Here is a 19,232-nt window from a genome sequence, read left to right as displayed (position 1 = left end):
AACGAATGTACAGATGCGCTTTACACAATTGATGTATGTATGGATTGTGATAAGAGTTGTATGAGCCCCTAATAAAATGATTTTTTTAAAAAGAAAAGAAAAACAAAACAAAAAACTAACCATAAAGAAGCCAGATACTGGCATTCCACCTGGCATTCTTAGCAATGAAAGAAAAAAAAACATTCATATTTTCCAAGATTAAAAGGAAGTTATTGTAGATGTCAAAAGATTTAAGGACTAAATTACTGACATACTCCATTTTAGGGAGGGGGGATTAAATAGAACATGACAATGAATTTAAAGGAATTCTTGGCTGATCAAGGAAAAATATATGACCAGGAGGTAGTTGTTTTTGCTACTGTTGGGTATCATTGGGTCCCCTCCGTCTCATAGCAACTCCATGTAAAACAGAGGGAAGCCCTGCCTACTCCTGCAGCATCATCTTAGTTTTCAGTACGTTTGAGCCCATTGCTGCAGCCACTGAGTCAATCCATCTTGTCAGGGGCCTTATTCTTCTCTGTCTCTCTACTTTACTCTCTAGGGCCTGGTCTCTCCTGAAAACTTGCCCAAAGGACACGGGAGGAAGCCTTGCCATCCTTGCCTCCAGGGATCATTCTGGTTGTATTTCTTCTGACACAGATTTGTCTGCTCTTTCGGCTGTCTGTGATATTTTCAACAGTTTTTGATAGCATCATAATTCAAACACACCGATTCTTCTTTGGTTTTCCTTATTCAATGTGCAACTTTCACATGTATTTGAGGCAATTGAAAATGTCATGGTTTGGTTCAGGTGCACTTTAGTCCACAAAGTAACCTCCCTGCTTTTCAACATTTAGAAAGATTATGAGCATATTTATTCAGTGCAATGTGTCGTTTTGTTAGGATTTTGAATGGCTTTCCTTGGTTCTTGCTTCTCTACATAGTAAAAATGCACATGTTTCTCAAGGGACTGAGTTTGACGCAGGCAGTGATACATGTGAGACAGGTATGAATTGCTGATGATCTATATTCTGTTACACAAACGTTAGTTAACACAGCAAATAACAATATAGTAAGAAAAAAGGGGAGCACTTGCCTGGAGCAACAGCAGAGAGCTTTGACCACAGGGAATGCTGTTCTTGTCGCGTTGCTCTAGGTGTTTTACAGTTCTTAGTGGGAGTTGTTAATCCATATGATTCTTAGCTAAATCCTTGTCTCTGTTGGCCCATAGTGATGGTATATTTAGTCAGTCTGTTTTCCAGAGAAGTCCATGGCCGTAATGGTGCTGTGTTATCTTAGTTTCACTTCATATATGTATAAATCATTTTACTGGGGGCTCTTACAACTCTTGTTACCATCCATGCATCAAGTGTATCTGACATATTAGTACATATATTCCATCATTTTTTTCTAGACATTTACTTTCCACTGAGCCCTTGGGATCAGCTCCTCTCCCCTTGCCCCCCAACCCTCATGGCCCCTTGAAAGATTGTAGATTGTTAATTATTTTCAAATCTCACACTGACCACTGTCTCCCTTCCCCTCTGGTTTCTGCTGTTCTTCCCTCTGGATGGGGGTGTGGTTATGTGCCATTCATTGTGATCGGTGCCTCCCTCCCTCTCCCCCCTCCCCCTACCCTTTTGTTGTCTCTAGTCCCATTCCTGTTCCTGGACTCCATGTGCTGTGAGCTTTATCTCTTGCCTGTACCTATGTGTATGTTCCCATCTAGTGAAGATTGGGAAGTGGCACTGGGGTCATGATAGTGAGGGGTTGACGAGGCCTCAAGAGATCAGAGGTACATTGTGTTACCCATTAGTGCTCTGCTGTACCCCGATGGACTCATCCCCTCCCTGTGACCCCTCTGTGGGGGATGTTCCACTGTCCATAGATGTGCTGTGGGGCCTCCGCTCAAATCCCCCTCCAATCTCATCAATGCATTTTTGTTTATTTGCTGACTGTTCATTGTGAATCTTCTGATGCCTGTTGCCCAGTCTCGACGGGCTTGTTGCTCCACTGTTGGATGGCCACTTGTTTAACGTCAAGCCTTTAAGACCCAGACACTGTATCTTGTAATAGCCAGGCACCATCCTCTGTCTTCACCACATCTGCTTGTGCACTATTTTGTTTTCAGCAATCATGTAGGGGTGTGTGTGTGTGGGGGGGTGTTTGAGCATCACAGAATGCCAATTTTTTAGAACAAAGTGTTCTTGTATTGAGGGAGGAAGGTATGAGCCGAGGACCAAGGCCCATCTGCAGTGTCAGTGTATTGCCTTATAACTATATGTACATAGGTCAATACCTCTATTGTTATGGATTAATGTATTTGCATAAGTGCTCACCTCGGTTAATCTCCCTATCTGTGCCTTTGCTTCCTAGAGTTTGCCTCTGTTTCCTTTTGCCTCCTCCTGCTCCGCCACACTTTCCCCCCTTCTTCCACCTAGTTTCACTTCTTTTGAGGCAACTTGGAGTCATGTCTTGAATGCTGAACAATATTAAGTCCATATTTTAGACTTTATGGTCTCTATACATCTGGCAGAAGCTGGATTGCAAGTCAAAGTAAGTTTTTATGAGTGAAAATGAAGCTTTTGATAGTACATTCTCTTGGACCAAAATGGACTATCTCCAGAAATCATGGAGTGCCACATGAAGTGTTAAATGGAGAGATACATGGGTAGACTAGAAACCGAGAGCAGGACCCAACAAAGAGACTTGAGGAGGTGCCTTCTGGTTGATGCACTCTCTCCCAGTCTGGTTTCCTCCCACGTCCACTTGGAGGGTGTGCTTGTGCATATTGGCGGATTCTTAGTGGATGTTCTCAGCTGAGTATCATAAGCACTGCTGCCTCTTACTGTACATGCCCAAGCTTTGAGCAGACGTGCATAAGGGTGTGTGAGGTAAGTGGTTCTTACTGGGCATGCTCAAGTTTTGGGTCTTTACTGGGCATGCCCAAGTGTGGAGTCTCTTACTACATATGTCTCCTCCCATAGCCCTCCAATGTGTGGCCTCCATAGGCACCGGTAGCCATTTTCAGCAGATTGGGCGTTTAGGGAACAACTCCCTTTGTCCTAAGCTTCCTGCACATCAGTTTGGTGTTTTGGCTGCTGTTTCCATGAGCATTAATTGTGGTTCCAAGCTAGAAGAAACCCTTGACAACGTCTGTCTTTTCTCCATTTATCATGATATTACTTATTGGGTCACTTGTGAGAGTTTTAGACTTCTTTACTTTGAGTTCTAAACTGCACTGAATGTTTCAATTCCTGATCTTCATCAGCAAGCGCTTCCAGTCCTCCTCACTTTCAGCAAGCCGGGTTGTGTCGTCTGCATAGCAAGAGAGCACTACTGCGCAGTCAACATTTTATTAATAGTCACTTGCAGAACTTGGTCTCTCACAGCAGAAGGTGTGCTAGGGACAAGCAGTGCAGCCAACAGAGGAAGACTAAGTCCCCAAACAAGCCCACTGTCACCATGTGGATTCCCACTTGTAAAAGGTTTCTGTGGTTGAAAATCTTTTTTTTTAATTAGTGATTTTATTGGGGGCTCTTACAAATCTTATGACAATCCATCATTCAGTCATATTAAGCACACTTGTTCATAAGTTGCCATCAACATTTTCAAAACATTTTATTTCTACATGAGCCCTTGGTATCAGCTCCTCTCTCTCTTTAAAAAAAAAAAAAAAGCATTTTATTGGGGGCTCATTCAACACTTATCACAATCCATACATCCACCCGTTTTGTCAAGCACATTTGTACATTTGTTGCCCTCATCATTCTCAAAACATTTGCTTTCTACTTGAGCCCTTGATATCAGCTCCTCAGTTTTCCTCCTCCCTCTCTGCCCCCACCCCTCATGAACACTTGATAATTTATAAATTATTATTATTTTGTCATGTCTTACACTGTCCAATGTCTCCCTTCACCCACTTTTCTGTTGTCCGTCCCCCAGGGAGGGGGTTATATGTAGATCATTGTGATCATTCTACCCCACCTTCCCTCCACCCTCCCGGTATCATGACTCCCATTACTGGTCCTGAAGGGATCTGTCCTGGATTTCCTGTGTTTCTGCTGTTAACTGGCTGCCTGTATCATATTCTCTTTTCCACTTAAGTACCACTGAACACCAGAGTTCATGCCGTGTCCTTCTCACCAAACATTGGAAACTGAGGGTCAGTTCAGCCATTGTGTGCATATCCTGTCTTTACTTACCCACATTCTTTTACATTCTCTATCTCTTCCACTGATAAGAAAATGTACCTTATCTCCGGTCACCTTCTTTATGATGGGGAGAAGCAGGCACATATGCTTCCAGCTCCATTCTGTGTAGGATTCCTTCCATTGTCACTCTGCCCCAGTTCTGTCTGGCTCACAGTTAGCAATCTATGTTGCCCAACTGTGCAAAGCAATTGCCACTAAACTTATTCTAACTTATGGCGTTTCATGTGTGTCAGTGTAGCACTTTGTTCCATATGGTTTTCAGTGGCCAGTTTTCAAAGATCTCCAAGTCTTTCATCCTGCAGGCCTCCGTGTGGACCAGACCTCAACCCTCTGACTTGGCAGTTGAGGGTATGAACCAATAGTGCCACATAGGGAATCTAATAGCACTTAGCTGATGTGGTGTGCATTTTAACTGATTCCGATTCACAGCAACCCTGTACTGCATAGTAGAACTACCCCATAAGGTTTCCTAGGCTCAAAAGTTGACGGAAGGATACAGCTAAGATTTTTCTCACATGGATTGGCTAATGGATTGGAACCACAGGCCTTTAGATTAGCAACAAACCCTTAAACATTGGGCCACCAGAGTTCCTCCAAGAAGCACCCTAAGTCTTCTTATAGAGTTGTGTATTAGCTATGGCTAGCAGGTATCAGATGTGATTTTGGGAAATAGACAGAACCGGCAGGCTCTGAGTGACTAAAATGTACTTACTTGTTGACTTATAAAGCCATAGAATGTTTGGAAAATTGAGCTGGGGATCATTAGGCTACTTGCTCTATGCATCTCAGTATGTTATTAAGAAGTAAACAAAGTGGGGATAATATCAAAAGGCCATCTTTGACTCATTTATATGCTACCATGTTTTTGAAAACATATAGACCAAGCCATGGAATAAAGGCAATACATTCAAGAAAACGAGCCAAAACAAGTAAAAACAAAAAAAACAAACCAAGAACCTGAATCTACTCTGCTAGATTCAATTGCCTCATTTGCATGTGAGAGCTGAGCACTAAGTCAGGAAGCCTGAAGATTTTAAAAATTTAAATTATTTTTCCTAATACTTATTATTATTATTTTGATGGATTTATTATTGTAAATTAGGCTTGGATCTATCTTTTAGACTCTCAAGTGATTTCAACAGTTCAACTAATCATTAACTCCTCTCCCTATTCTACCTCAGCCCCCTCACTCGATTTCTCTCTGACTCTTAGAGACCTCTGGTCTCTGAATTCAAGTCAATAGCTGTCAACTTTCTAGTCCTTTACTTCATCTTCTGTTCTTGTCCTTCCTGCCTGGGGAATTTCAAAAGCCTGTTCCCTTTGATGAGCAAATCTGTGTCTTAGTTTTTATCCTGATAGTAGAGGTCGCATACAATAGTTTTCCTTTTGTTGTTCATTAAAGAGTAAAGAAAAATTAATGCATTTGAATTATGGTGTTGGTAAAGAATATTAAATATATCCTTAACTGTCAGAATAACAAATCTGTCTTGGATACAATGCAAAAAGGAGGATAATTAGACTTCTTGTAATTTATGTTGGATACATTTCAAAAGAAACCATTCTCTGGTTAAGGATGTGCTTGGTGAAATAGAGAGTGGATGTATAGTAAAACCCTTGGTGGAAAATGCTGACACAGCAGCTGCAGAACGGGCTCATGTATAGCAATGATGGTGAGGCTGGAGTCAAAGCCTCACCATCTATTGTCTACAGGGTTTCTATTCTATTGTCTACAGGGTTTCTACGAGTCAGAACCCTCTGGACCGTTTCTAGCAGAAACAACAGCGCTGACAGAATTAATACAGTCCTACTTAAATAACCCAGGATTTTCTTCTTCAACATAAGTAGTAATAAAAAGTGTGGGTATCAAATGTAATGATAAAGTCATCCAGACCCCAGCAAAAAGGAATGAATAACATACTCAAATTGAAACTCACTGCCACTGAATCATAGGACAGGGTAGAGTGCTCTTCTGAGATTTTGAAGCTGTCAACCTTCACTGGAGCAGAAAGCCTCATCTTTCTCCCATGATTCCCCAGGTGGAGTCCAACTGCTCACCACAAGCCATTTCGTTAAAAGTTTAACATGAACAACAGGAACATGAGTGAAGGGAAACAGCTGATGGTGTGAGATATGAAAAAAATAATAATTTGTAATGTATCTAGGGTTCATGAGGTTGGGTAGGTGGGGGAGGGAGGGAAAAAAAGGGGAAGATACCAAGGGCTCAAGTAGGAAGAAAATGTTTTGAAAACCATGATGGTAACATATGTACACATGTGCTTGATACCAGAGATTGTTACAAGAGCTGTAGGAGCCCCCAATAAAATGACTTATTAAAATTTTTTTAAAAGTCCAATACGAAATCCACTAGGCCACCTTGAAGATAAAAAATATGTATCATTAGACTTTTAAGAAGCAATATAGAAAGTAAGTCAACAATGTAGTCATATGTTTAAAATCTCAAAGGAAAAACAAAACAAAAACCAAGTGCATAAAGGATTTTATATCCTGCAAACATCAAGGTCACCAGGCTGTGATTGGGTTGACTTGCTCAATTCCACCCCTAAACTTTCATAAAATTTCAAGTTGATATAACATCATCTAACTGCCACACCATGTCAAGCACTTTTTCTTCATTTACAATGTCTCCAGAACTAATACTGAGATGAGATATAATAAATTTATAAGTATAATTTAAAAAGTTGCTATTAGAGTTTCTGTTCTTACATGCATGGGTTTATTCTAAAGAAAACATGTTTAAGCATATAGCCTCAATTCATAAACAACTTCTCTTAGTTCAACTGTGATAAACTTCGTTTTTAGTTGTACTAGTAGACTATCTTCAGGAAAAGAGCCCATTCAGACAAGGGAGGAGAAATCCCCCTTGGGGGGTTGTCTGGGTTTATTCTTGATGCAGACCACTGTCCTGGGTGACACATAGTCATGAGTTCTAGCCCTAGTGTCTGGAGAAGGCTCCAGGACTAATCTTGTAAGTTCCTCTGTCTACGACAACCTTCATGTCCCAATCAGGCCTCTGCCCTATTCCAAAAGTCCTGTCCTTAACGATGATGTATTGATCTGCTAACTCCATTTGCGACAGTTTTCCTTAACTCTTTTGTCCTTTTAACAACTCTGAATATCAGCCAGTCCACAAGAGCCAAAATACAACCTTGAGTGTATCCCACCCAAAGTTTGAGAACATTTCAAGAATAGACTTGATGCATTGAACACTAATGACTGAAGTCCTGATGAACTTTGGGAGGACATCAAGAAAATGATACAAGAAGAAAGCCATGGGCCATTAAAAAACATGAAGAAAAAAAAAGATCAAAGTGGATGTCGGGAGAGACTCTATATCTTACTCCTAATCAGAGAGTACGTAAGACAGCTGGAAGAGATTATAATGTCAAAGAGCTGAACATAAAATTTTGAAGGGCATCTCGAGGAGACAAAGTAGATCTTATAATGATATATACAAAGAACTAGAGTTAGAAAACTAAACAGAAAGAAGCCAGTCAGCAAATCTGAAACTGAAAGAAATGAAGAAAAAGTCAAGCCCCTTGAGTCCAATATTGAAATGTCCTGTGGGCAAAATTGCGAACAATGTAAGAAGCATCACAAGAAGATGGATAATGTCATTAATATTCCCTATCATAAAATGATAATTCTCTAAAATGAACCGGACACATGTATATATTTGGGGCTCACACTTATTTTTAATCCCAATATAAGACCAATTAATTCTTAATACATGGCCCTGATCACTATAGTTTAAATCCAACAGCACAGAACTATTTAGGAAAGGACTAAAATGATAGAAATCCACATTCAGAACTGCATAGATCTAGATGAAGTGTATGTTCACAACCAAAATCCCCGCATTTTGATAATTTTGCTTAAATAAAAGGATTTATAATTTATCATCACTGATCTCACTTTGTGACTCAAATTTAATGCACAGTGGATTAAACTTCAACTCTAATTTTTTAATGCAATGTCAGTTAGATATATGTTTTTTTTCCTATGTTAAAATGTCACTAATCTATGAGGTTGGATTTAAAATTTTTATTGATTGCTCAGTTATAGCAACTGGAAGTTTTACCCATTAGAATTTTTATGGACTATTTTCATTTTTATTCTACAGGTTATTTTTGTGTGCATTTAATTGAAAAAAAATAAGCTTAACTGAAATTTTTCATATTTAACAGAACTATTTTCATATCTATTTTCTATTTGATTTTTTCTACATTTAAAAAAGTATCCTTAAATGCCTAACTATTGCTTGTTCTCTCTTGTTACATTGAATAATTATGCTTTTTAAAAATCTTCTTCCTAGCAACATTCCTATATATAGTCTCTTGAGCAGGGACTGAGGGGCTCTAGTGGTGTAGTGGGTTACACAGTGGGCCACTGACCACAAGGTTAGAAGTTGGAAACGACAAACTGCTCCATAAAAGAAAAACGAGGCCTTATATTGGGGTGATTCTATTGGAAAGAATCTCAGTCTCAGAAATCCACAGGGCCAGTTCTCCTCCACCCGGTCGGGTCACTGTGAATCAGACTGGACTCAATGGAAGTATGTTAATTCTTTTTGTTTAGGTAAGGCCTATAATTTTTCCCACACCAAATTAATTAAAACTTGTTAAATTTATTAAAAGTGTGTGAGGTTCATGTCCTCTTTCATACTTACCACTTCTTCAACAATACTCATTTCATTTTCCATGAAAAAATACATTTCTTAAAGCACGTGGCCTCATATTTGCTTTGGATACTTTATATGATTAGAGCCACGTTTGTTGCCTTTGGTATTATATTATCCAGATTTCAGCATTTGGCTCACTGTTCTCCTTCCCCTCAGCTACATTCACTGCTTAGCTGTTTGGTATTTAGACGTTCTCCCCGCTAAAGATCCATATGCTTCTCCTCTGTTAATCCACACAGTGCTCCAATCTACACTTCTGTGCTCGCTGGAAATACACTTTTTTTCAGATCTGTTTCAAGTACTCTCTGACCATGATCTTCCCTTTTCCTAGTTCACACATTTTAGCAAATCCCCTTCCCCAGCAAGACCTCCAATTTGCTGATCCTATACTGTTTTCATTTCTTATTGCCCAGTTAAAGTCGCAAAGTTGATCGTTATGTAATAACTCCCTTCCACTAAATATTCAGCTTTTTTGCCTTACTTGCTTTACGTTAGATTGGGAAAGTCTCAATTCTGGTTCATATCCAATAGTCCACAAATTTTGTAACTTCGTTCAAAATATGGCTGGAAAAAGACCCCAACAGGTTGTCAGAAGACACATACTTGAACTACATGACAGAAGATCAAAGAACAAGCTCACTGCCATGGACTCAGTTTTCCCTCCTCCTGACTCTATAGGAAGGGAAGAACCACGCCTGTGCATTTCTGAGACCGGGAATTTTTACAGTAAGAGAAGATGTCATCTTTTCCCCATGGGCTGGCTGGTGGTTTCAACTGCTGACCTCAAAGTTAGCAGTCCAAGGCATAACCCACTATGCCACCAGAACTCACATGACTCAAAGTACAAGTAATTCTGTGGAACTTATTATTGTCTATAGGGATGCGTTGCAGATTTATGGGTTAGATGGCGCTGATAACGGAATTGTTGGTTATTCAAACCCACTAATCTCTCCTTTGAGAAAAATTAGAGCCTTTGTTCCATTTAAGATTTACAGTCTCAGAAACCCTATAGAAGGTCACTGTGAATGGGAATATATTGGTGGCAGTGGGTTTTCCTATTATCTATATTTCCTTAGTTGAATGACTTTCTCAATTTCTCAGAATCCTAGGTGACTCATATCTTCTCCTTTCTTGGGAAAAAGAAACCTTTATTGTATCTCTGTCTTTTCAAAACACCACTAAATGATTTTGCTTTTCATTTCAGTTAGAGCAATCTCAAAGTTAATTCTGTTTGGCTGCCAAATATAACAACCTGTCAGAACTTTCAGCAATGTCGTTTTTCTTACTTTTTTTTTTTTTTTACAATGAATGACTAGTTCTTGCTCTTATTTAAAGACATTCCTATCTGGATGCATGATATCATACTACCTTAGACTTCCTCAAATAATTTGCTCCTACACTTACCAGGCTCCATGGGTCTGCACATATCTACCATCTCTCAGTTGAAACCAATATGGTAAGTTCTGTATCAGTGACCCTCTTGTAATTCCAGCATCATCCAAAGCAAACTGGTATCGTCAACAGAATATCTCATAGTCATATCAAATTAACATTAACTCTGGATTTTCTCCATGAAACCATTTCTTTCTTTATGATTACAAAATCAGTCAGTGGATTATTGCTGTTGATCCAATAGATAGCTACATACATATGTACATTAATTATCCAAGAGTTTACAGTGAATTCCACATTCAAAGACAATTGAAATTCTAATTTTATGCCTTGAAAATGGTCACCACATAAAATATTAGACTATATTTAGTTCATGGTTCTAAGATTACATATATATAACACCATTTGAGATTATATCGTAATTAAGAATGTGTAGTGAGCACTGTAAAACCAAGAGTGGCCCTATGACACTCAGAGGTATTTGTATACTAGTAAATTTTAAAAGTGTTTGCATTTGGTTATGAAGAAGGCATGAATTTTATCATCATTAAAGTTTTAAATACAATTTATTCTTAGCATCTCGAGAAAGCAGAATTTACTGATGAAAATAAAACTCACCAAAGAATTGTGGCCAACTTGAGAATACAAAGTATAAGCCATGGAGCCCGAGAAGCCTCAAATTATGAAGGTCACAGAAGGAATAAGAATATAGTAATGATTGTGAAAAATTAAGATAATGGAATATGTACCATAGAAAGAAGTACATGAAATGGAACCCTTATAAGGAAAAAGAAAATCATGATATGGAGAGATATATTAGTCTAGGTTGACTAGAGGAACAGATTCTAGACACTCATATGTGTATAAGAAGGAACTTTGTGTCAAAGAGTAATTGTATAATAAGAAAACATCCCAATCCAGTCCAGATCAATTCCATAAGTCTGCTATTAGCCCATATGTCTCATACCCGTCTACAAATTCCTCTTAAGACTCACACACCACATGCAATAACACCAAATGCAGGAAGATCACAGGCCAGTGGGTGGAAAGTCTTGTGAATTCAGTGGCAGTGGAAACATCTCAGCACTGGTGTGGGTCTCCACATGGCTCCTGCAGCTCCAGGGCTCTGGCTCCATCAGCATATCTCCTTGTGGCTTGTCAACAGGAATGTTTCACAGGGAGAGAGTGTGCCTGGCCCCTAGTGAGCTATTTATGTCTGTAGTTCCTCCAAATGAGATCATCAAGCTGCAACATAGTTGACAGGCTAAACTCCACCCCTTCACACTTAATAGTCTCTAGTTGACATCACATTCGGTAACTACCACAAGAGATGTAACACACTGGTATTCCGTGAGTTGAACACTGTTTATAGATGTGTGTTTTCTTGTTTCTCGATTGCTGCGTTCTTTTTCTTTGTTTGGGTTCTGCATGCATGAGTTTGTCTTATTTTTAAATATTTGAATCAATATTTAAAAGTTGAGTCAACATTGAAAAAACACACATCCTCATGCTCTTTAAGAACAAGACTTGTTTTAAACTTTTATGAACATCAGTTAATATTATTCAGGTACTTGATAGGCTTAATGCAGAGATTACTGAATTGCAGTGCTATAGAATGGACAAAACCATATTTCTTCAAATATCTTGGGAAGAACAACATAATTTTTAAAATCCCCATATAAATGTATGCATTTCTAAAAGTGCCTCTATTTGTTATCAAATCTCTTTCCAATATTAATATTTAATAGAATAGACTTGTTGTTTTCAGAGTTTTTTATTAGTTTTTTTTTAGGTATAATTAACATATCATACAATTCATTTGTTAAATCATATTAAGAAGGGTTGTGCAATTATCATACCAATGAATTTTAGGATATTTTCTTCCTTCTTGTACCCAAGACTCCCCATTTCCCTTACCCTTTCCCTCCATGTCCTCAGGTCATTATTGCTTTAGCTATTGTTTTCATAATTCCACTTATCCTTGCTTCCCTATATAGAAAAACATACAAAAAAAAAAACAAATAAAATAAGGGCCAAGCAACAAAGGTCACATAAAAAAAAGAAAGACTTCAATTTAAGAAAATGCAGAGGATGCTAACAATTGACAATATATTGAAAGTGGGTCTAAAGAGATATAATGACAAAGATTTACATTCTAATCTAGTACAGCTGCTATGAACAACTCTACATTGTTCTTGTGGGCTCTTAGATCTGTTCATATTTCTAGTCTATAGGCAGTTGGGATTCACCAGGAAATCAATCCTTGTAGGGATCATGCAAATAGATTTTTGACTTCCACTATCAATTATAGCATTCCACAAAGCTGGCGTTTCGAATTTAGGCACTAATACCATTCCCATTCTCGGTTTGGATCTCATTGTTTACAATCTTTGGAACACATAGAGTGGTTTTTTTCTTCAGTGTGGATTTAGCCGATTCTTCAGTTAGATGGCTGCTTGTTTGAGACAAGACTTTAAGATCATAGACATTGCCTTTCCTAATAGATGGACACGATATCTGATTTCTTCACCCCACTTTGCTATGGCATTCTTATCTTCAGTGGTCTCCTTGTGAGGGGGAGTACCAGGCAGGGGTATGTCAGATGACCTAATCATTCTAATATTAGGACTACAATCAAATGAGAGTTCATATAACTATGGTTTCTATATATCCCTCTGTCTACTTTTAGAGTTAACTTTATCATTTCATTGTAGTACACCATAGATTATCCCTATGAGACCTAAGGTAATTTATGTATAGAAATCTTATTATAATTGATGCTAAGACACTTGCACAAAGGATTTTATGCATGTTAAGGATGCCTTATTACACTACAATACTTGAATTGTGAACTTGTACACCTTCGTGAGTTGGGTAATTGGAAACTAGTTACATAAGCAGAGAAAGTTGGAGGTATGGCAAGACCTTCAGTTACATCTTCAATTACTTTTGAAAACAGAGTCAGACCTGGTAGATGAACATATTTCACAAAAAGGCAAAGAGATCATGAAAACAGAAAATATATATCAGACTTGGATCATCATTCATTGAGCACCCCCAAAGAAATAGGTCTGAATTCACCTGAAGTCCAAAGTCCACCAATTCCCTAACCTTAATATAACTATTGTCTGCTTTTTCTTCCACCAGGGCATTCAAGGGAGTATTTTAGTTCCTTAGTTTTACTACAAGTGAATTCAAGCCAAAGTCTAGTTTTCCAGTGGAATTTTCAATTTATGTCCTTCTGATATAGTCTATGTAAGTGCTGTATATCTCAAAAGGAAAGAGTTCAATGTCCAAGTTTTATATAGGATGCCTGTGTCAGCAAAGATTGGTTGAAAACTAGGTAAGAAATGTCCAGTTAGGAACATAATATTGGGGTCTATATAAGTAATGTTAAGCTTTTTGAGTCCAAGGTAGGGTTCCTCACCTGGCTTACCTACAATCGGAAGCATCATTGTATTCTCAAATACAGACATGTTCACCCACCCTCCCTATCCAATTTCTCAGTAAGCTTCACTAATTACTCTTATGGGTTGTCTGTTGATTTAGGATGACAGTAAAACACTTATATGTCAGGGATTAATTGATTTCCTCCATATCCCCACATGAGAAATTTACTCCTCTCAGGTGAGGCTATCTTTCATGGTAGTTTTTAAGAACTTCTAATAAGGGGATAATACATAATATATGGTAACTAGATAGGCACAGGATATCACCACATGGGACCAGCTTAGAAGATTATATGGCTGGAAATCTACTTTTTCTTGGTTTTTATCCTTATAATAGTGGGCTCACACAGTATTTGATGTTTTGTTATTGACTAACTTTACTCAGCATAATGGTTTTCTGGTTCCATCCATGTCATGATGGTGCTTTTTGGTTTCATCACAGATTTTTAGTAACTGAACAGTATCCCATTGTGTATATACCAGGTCCTTTACCCACTCTTCTACTTATGAGCATTTGGGTGGTTCCCAATTTCTTACTATTGTGTACTGTGCAGCAGCAGCAATGAACTTACAAGGGCTGTTCATCTTATGTCACTTGGGTATGCCCAGCAAAGACATTTCTGGGTTGTATGGTACTTCTATTCCAAGTTATTTCAGGAAACAGCATATCATTTTCCACGATGGCTGTAGTTACATACAGTATTTGAGAGTTCCAATCTCTGCACAGCCTCTCAGGAATATGTTGTTCTATGTTCTTTGTTTGATTTTTCATTCGGGGCATTATTGTGTGTGTAAGGTGATAGCTCACCCTGTTTTGATTTGTACCTCCCAGATGGCTAGTTATTGTGAGCCTTTCCTTGTGTGTTTGTTAGCCATTCCAGTATAATCCTTTGTCTTTTTATTATTAAAGTGCTACAGAATTTTATGGATTTTCATCATTAGTCCCCTGTCCGTTGTGTCATTGGTAAAGTATTTTCCCCCAATAGGTGACCCCTCATTTGACTTTTCTGATGTTTATGAGTGCTTTATTTCTAATCGCTCCCAATCATCTATTTTGTTTTCCATGGTGAGTGCTTCCTTATTATACTGAGTAGTTCATATTTGTCCTGCAATAGGGCCCTTATGTTGGTTACAATTTTCTCATTGATGATCGTGAAAGCTCTAGGGTTTACATTTAAGTTTGTAATCCATCTTGAGATAGTTAACGTTTATTGTGCCAACATGGCCAATGAACACATGTGGGATTAATTGAAGGATGGAGAGAAAAATGGCTCAGTGAACCTCGCCTTTCTTATCTCTTGCTCTTTGATCATCGGACCAGTGTGCGGCTGCCTTGCTTGTTTTCTGTGGCTGTCTTGCTTGTTGTCTGCTTCAATTTGCAAGCTAGACTACCTGTGGGACACCTAACCCATGGACTGTGTCTCTGTAATTTGAGGTTCCTTCAAGACCTGCTTTGCCACACTATTGGAATATACATCTCTTGTGGTGGGGACTGTCGGACCCTGTCATCTGGCTGACTGTTGGTGACCTGCCTTGCTGTTTGCTGCCTGTGCCTGGATAGTCTGAATTGCACTACAGAGGACTACCCGGTGCCCTCAAGACTTGAAGGACTGCCAGTGTCTCACAACTGTCTCACGGGAGTGAGTTGCACTGAGCCATTTGTACTGCTTTATAATTTAATTAACTGTTTATTTCTTATGATATTTATCTATCTAAATATGTACATAAAATTATTAGTGTTGTGGTTTTTTTTCTCTAGAGAACCATGTCTAACACATCTTGAATTCATTTTTGTCCATAGTGTAAACTGGGTCCTATTTCATTCTTCTGCAGGTGGAGACCCAATTTTTCCAGCACCATTTATTAAAGAGTGTCCTTTCCGATTTTGGGTTTATGCTCTTTGTCAAAAATCAGTTGCCTATGATTGGATGCTCTTGTTTCTGTTTGTTGTTGTTGTTGTTTTAATTCTGTTCCCTTGGTCTGTTTATCATACACCACTAATTGGCTGTTTTGCTGACTGTGGCTGTGTAATACGGTTTGAGATGGGGAGAACAAGGCCTATGACTTCGTTCTTTTTGTCAGCATCATTGGTGACAATTCTTCACTATAGAATTTTCCTGCGAAGCCGTCCAGGCCTGAGCTTCTCGGGATTGAGGTTTCATGACGATGTTCTCTTTCTTCGGTCTGGTGAGGTCTCCTGCATTCGTCGATGTCAATTTGAGTAAGTGGCATCTCCCTAGGTATATGCCTATTTCTTGCGGGTGTCAAACTTGTTGGAGTACACCCTTTCATAGCACTGTGTCAGTGTTTATATGGTTTGAGTCTGTGGTGGTTTTCCCCTTTTCATGTCAATTTTATTTATACTTTCAAATTGTTGATTTTTCTATTGTTTTCTTCTTTTCCATTTAATTTGCTTCTGCTTTAATTTTTGATTTGTTTTCTTCGGTTGCAGGGAGTTTTTTGCTTACTTGTGCCTTTGTTCTAGTTGTAGGTTGTGTTTTAAGGAATTGGCTCTTGTTTTCTCTTCTTTTTCATGTGTGCATTGGTTGCTATCAATTTCCCTCTGATAACTGCTTTTGCTGTGTCCCAAAGGTTTTGGTACATCGTATTATCACACTCATTTTGTTTTAAGGAATTTCTTAGTTCAATCCTTTATTTGGTGTATTACCCAGTCTTTTTAAAGTAATGTTTTAATCAGTCTCCATGTGTTTGGCTTTATGTTGTTGTTCTTTTGATTGTTGATATCCAAATTTACAGCATTTTGATCTAAGAAAATGGATTGTAGGATGTCAATGTATTTGACTTTATTAAGGTTTGCTTTGTAGCCTAGCATGTATGTGTTTTATTTCAGACAACTTGTTCATTGGAAAAAAATGTGTAATTTTTGTTGTCCTGTAGAGTGCTCTGTATATATCTAGAACAGTGGTTCTCAACCTTCCTAATACCTTGACCCTTTAATACAGTTCCTCATGGTTTTGGTGACCCCTAATCATAAAATTATTTTCATTGCTACTTCACAACTGTAAATTTTGCTACTGCTATGAATCGTAATGCAAATATCTGATATGCACGATGTAATTTCATTGTTACAAATTGAACATAATTAAAGCATAGTGATTAATCACAAATCAATATGTAATTATATATTGTGAAATATTTATTTCTAATTACAAATAAATGAAATTTTGTCTTGACGCATGGTGTAGCATGGATAACAGTCTTCATGCCGGGTACTCACATGTGGGTGTATCTGCATGTGGGCAGATCCGCCTGGAGACAGATAGAGAAGCCGTGTCTCAGTTCCTAAAATCATCAGAAGTATGTGTTTTCCAGTGGTCTTAGGTGACCTTGTGAAAAGGTCATTCAGCCACCAAAGGGATCGCGACCCACAGGTTGAAAACCGCTGACCTAGAAAATTAATCAGGTTGACTGTGTTATTGAGCTTTTCCATTTCTTTACTGATTTTCTTTCCTGATGACCTGTCTTTCCTTGAAAGCCGTGTCCTGATGTTTCCTTTCTCTTCAACTCTGTGAGGGTTTGATTGATGCCTTTTGAGGGTCTTTCATTGTGTGCACATATGTTAATTATAGTTGTATGTCTCTAGCCCGTGGTACCACTCATCATCATATAGTGTCCATTCTTGTCTTTTATTATATTATTTGCCTTGAAGTTTATTTTATCAGAGATTAACATTGCCATTTGTGACAGTTACATAATCTCCTGTCAACTTGAGTGAATGGGTAGAGTCTAGCCTGCCAATCAGGTCATAACCAATGATGCCTCTGAGTGGGCAAGGCCTTCTCCTGAGGATTCTGGGAACTCCAGTCTTCCTTCTTGGAGGCAGGACACACCCTTTCCCTGTGAAACATTTCTGTTGACAATCCACAAGGTGCTATCCAGAAGGAGCCAGAGCCCTGGGAACTGGAGGAGCCATGTGGACACCCATGCCAGTGCTGAGATGCTTCCACCACCACTGGATCAACAAGATTGTCTACCTACTGCCATGTGATCTTCCTGCATTTGGTGTCATTGCATGTGTGCATGCATCTGAAGAGGAATTTATAGAATGGTCTTGGACATGCGGCTAATATCAAACTGATGGACTTGATGTGGACTTGGCTGGGATGCTGTCTTAACTATACAATGACTCTTTGATATAAAGCTCTTTCTTATACACATATGAGTGTCTCTGAATTTGTTTTTCTAGTCGACCCAGACTAACACACCACTGCTGCCTTTTTATGGTTGATTTCAGTTTGTTAGATTTTTCACCATCCATTTAATCAGTTTTGGTTTTGAGTTTACGGTTATGTCTCTTGTAGATAGAATATCAATGGTTCTTCTTTTCTAATCCTGTATGCTAGTCTGTGTTTGCATGTGTGCATTTAGTATATTGACACGGAAGTTATTATTGATAAACATGGTTATGTTGCTGTCATTTTGCTCTATTTGTGCTTGATTCTTTTTTATTCTTTCTTTTTTTGTAAGTGTACAGGTGTCTCTATTCCTCCTTTAGTTCTTGCCCCTCTACTTTAATAAACATAATATCTCTCTCCAGGTCCTAGTACCTCCTGACAATATTTCCAAAGTATGAAATATGAATTTTCATCATCTGTGCCTCTGAGGAACACACTGGATGTACTTCCGCGGTCCATGGTACTTCCAATATTATTTGCTAGAATTCAAATGCAGTGGATTTTCTTTGGTCCTCCTGAGCCAATGTCCAGTTTGAGGAAAGTGAAAACACCATGGTTTAGGACAAGTCCAACTTTAATCCACAAATTAATATCCTTGCTTTTCAATGCTCTGAAGTGGTCTACGGAGCAGATTTACCTAGTGTGATTCATCTCAATTTCTTGACTACTTCCTCCATGAGCACAGGCAAATTATTTGTCAACTTTGACCTTTTCTCCATTTATCAAAATATGACCTATTGATCTAGATCTAGTGGTGAAGATTTGGGTCTTCTTCACATTGAGTTGTAATCCATACTGAAGGCTGCATTCTTGGATCTTCCTTAACAAGTGCTTCAAAGCCTCTTCACTTTCAGCAAGCAAGTGTGTGTCAACTGCTATTGCAGGCTGTTGATAAGCCTTCCTCCAATCTTGATTCCACAGTCTTCATATAAGCCGGCTTTTCTGAATATTTGCTCAGCATACTAATTGAATAAGTATGGTGAGGATACAAGCCTGTCATGCATTTTCCTGATTTTAAAACATGCAGTTTTCCTTGTTCTGTTCACACTACTACCTCTTGATGCATGTACAAGTTCTGCAGCAGCACAGTGGGGAGATATTGACTTGAAAGTAAGGAATTTGGGAGTGGTGGTGTGATTTGCCTGTGCCTGCCTGGGATGCCTGGTAGCCACAGGAAGAGACTTAAGAGTCCTAGACTTATATACAATAATATGAAAGTAGACTTATATACAACAATATGAAAGTACAAGGCAAAAGCTGAGTTGTAAAAATTAAATGTGCGGATTGGATTGGATGTTACTAA

The sequence above is a fragment of the Echinops telfairi genome, unplaced genomic scaffold (genome assembly GCF_000313985.2).
Source record: "Echinops telfairi isolate 266 unplaced genomic scaffold, ASM31398v2 ScPeMD7_7424;HRSCAF=8462, whole genome shotgun sequence".
NCBI classification, from domain to species: Eukaryota; Metazoa; Chordata; class Mammalia; order Afrosoricida; family Tenrecidae; genus Echinops; species Echinops telfairi.
Note: the sequence above shows the minus strand (reverse complement) of the source record.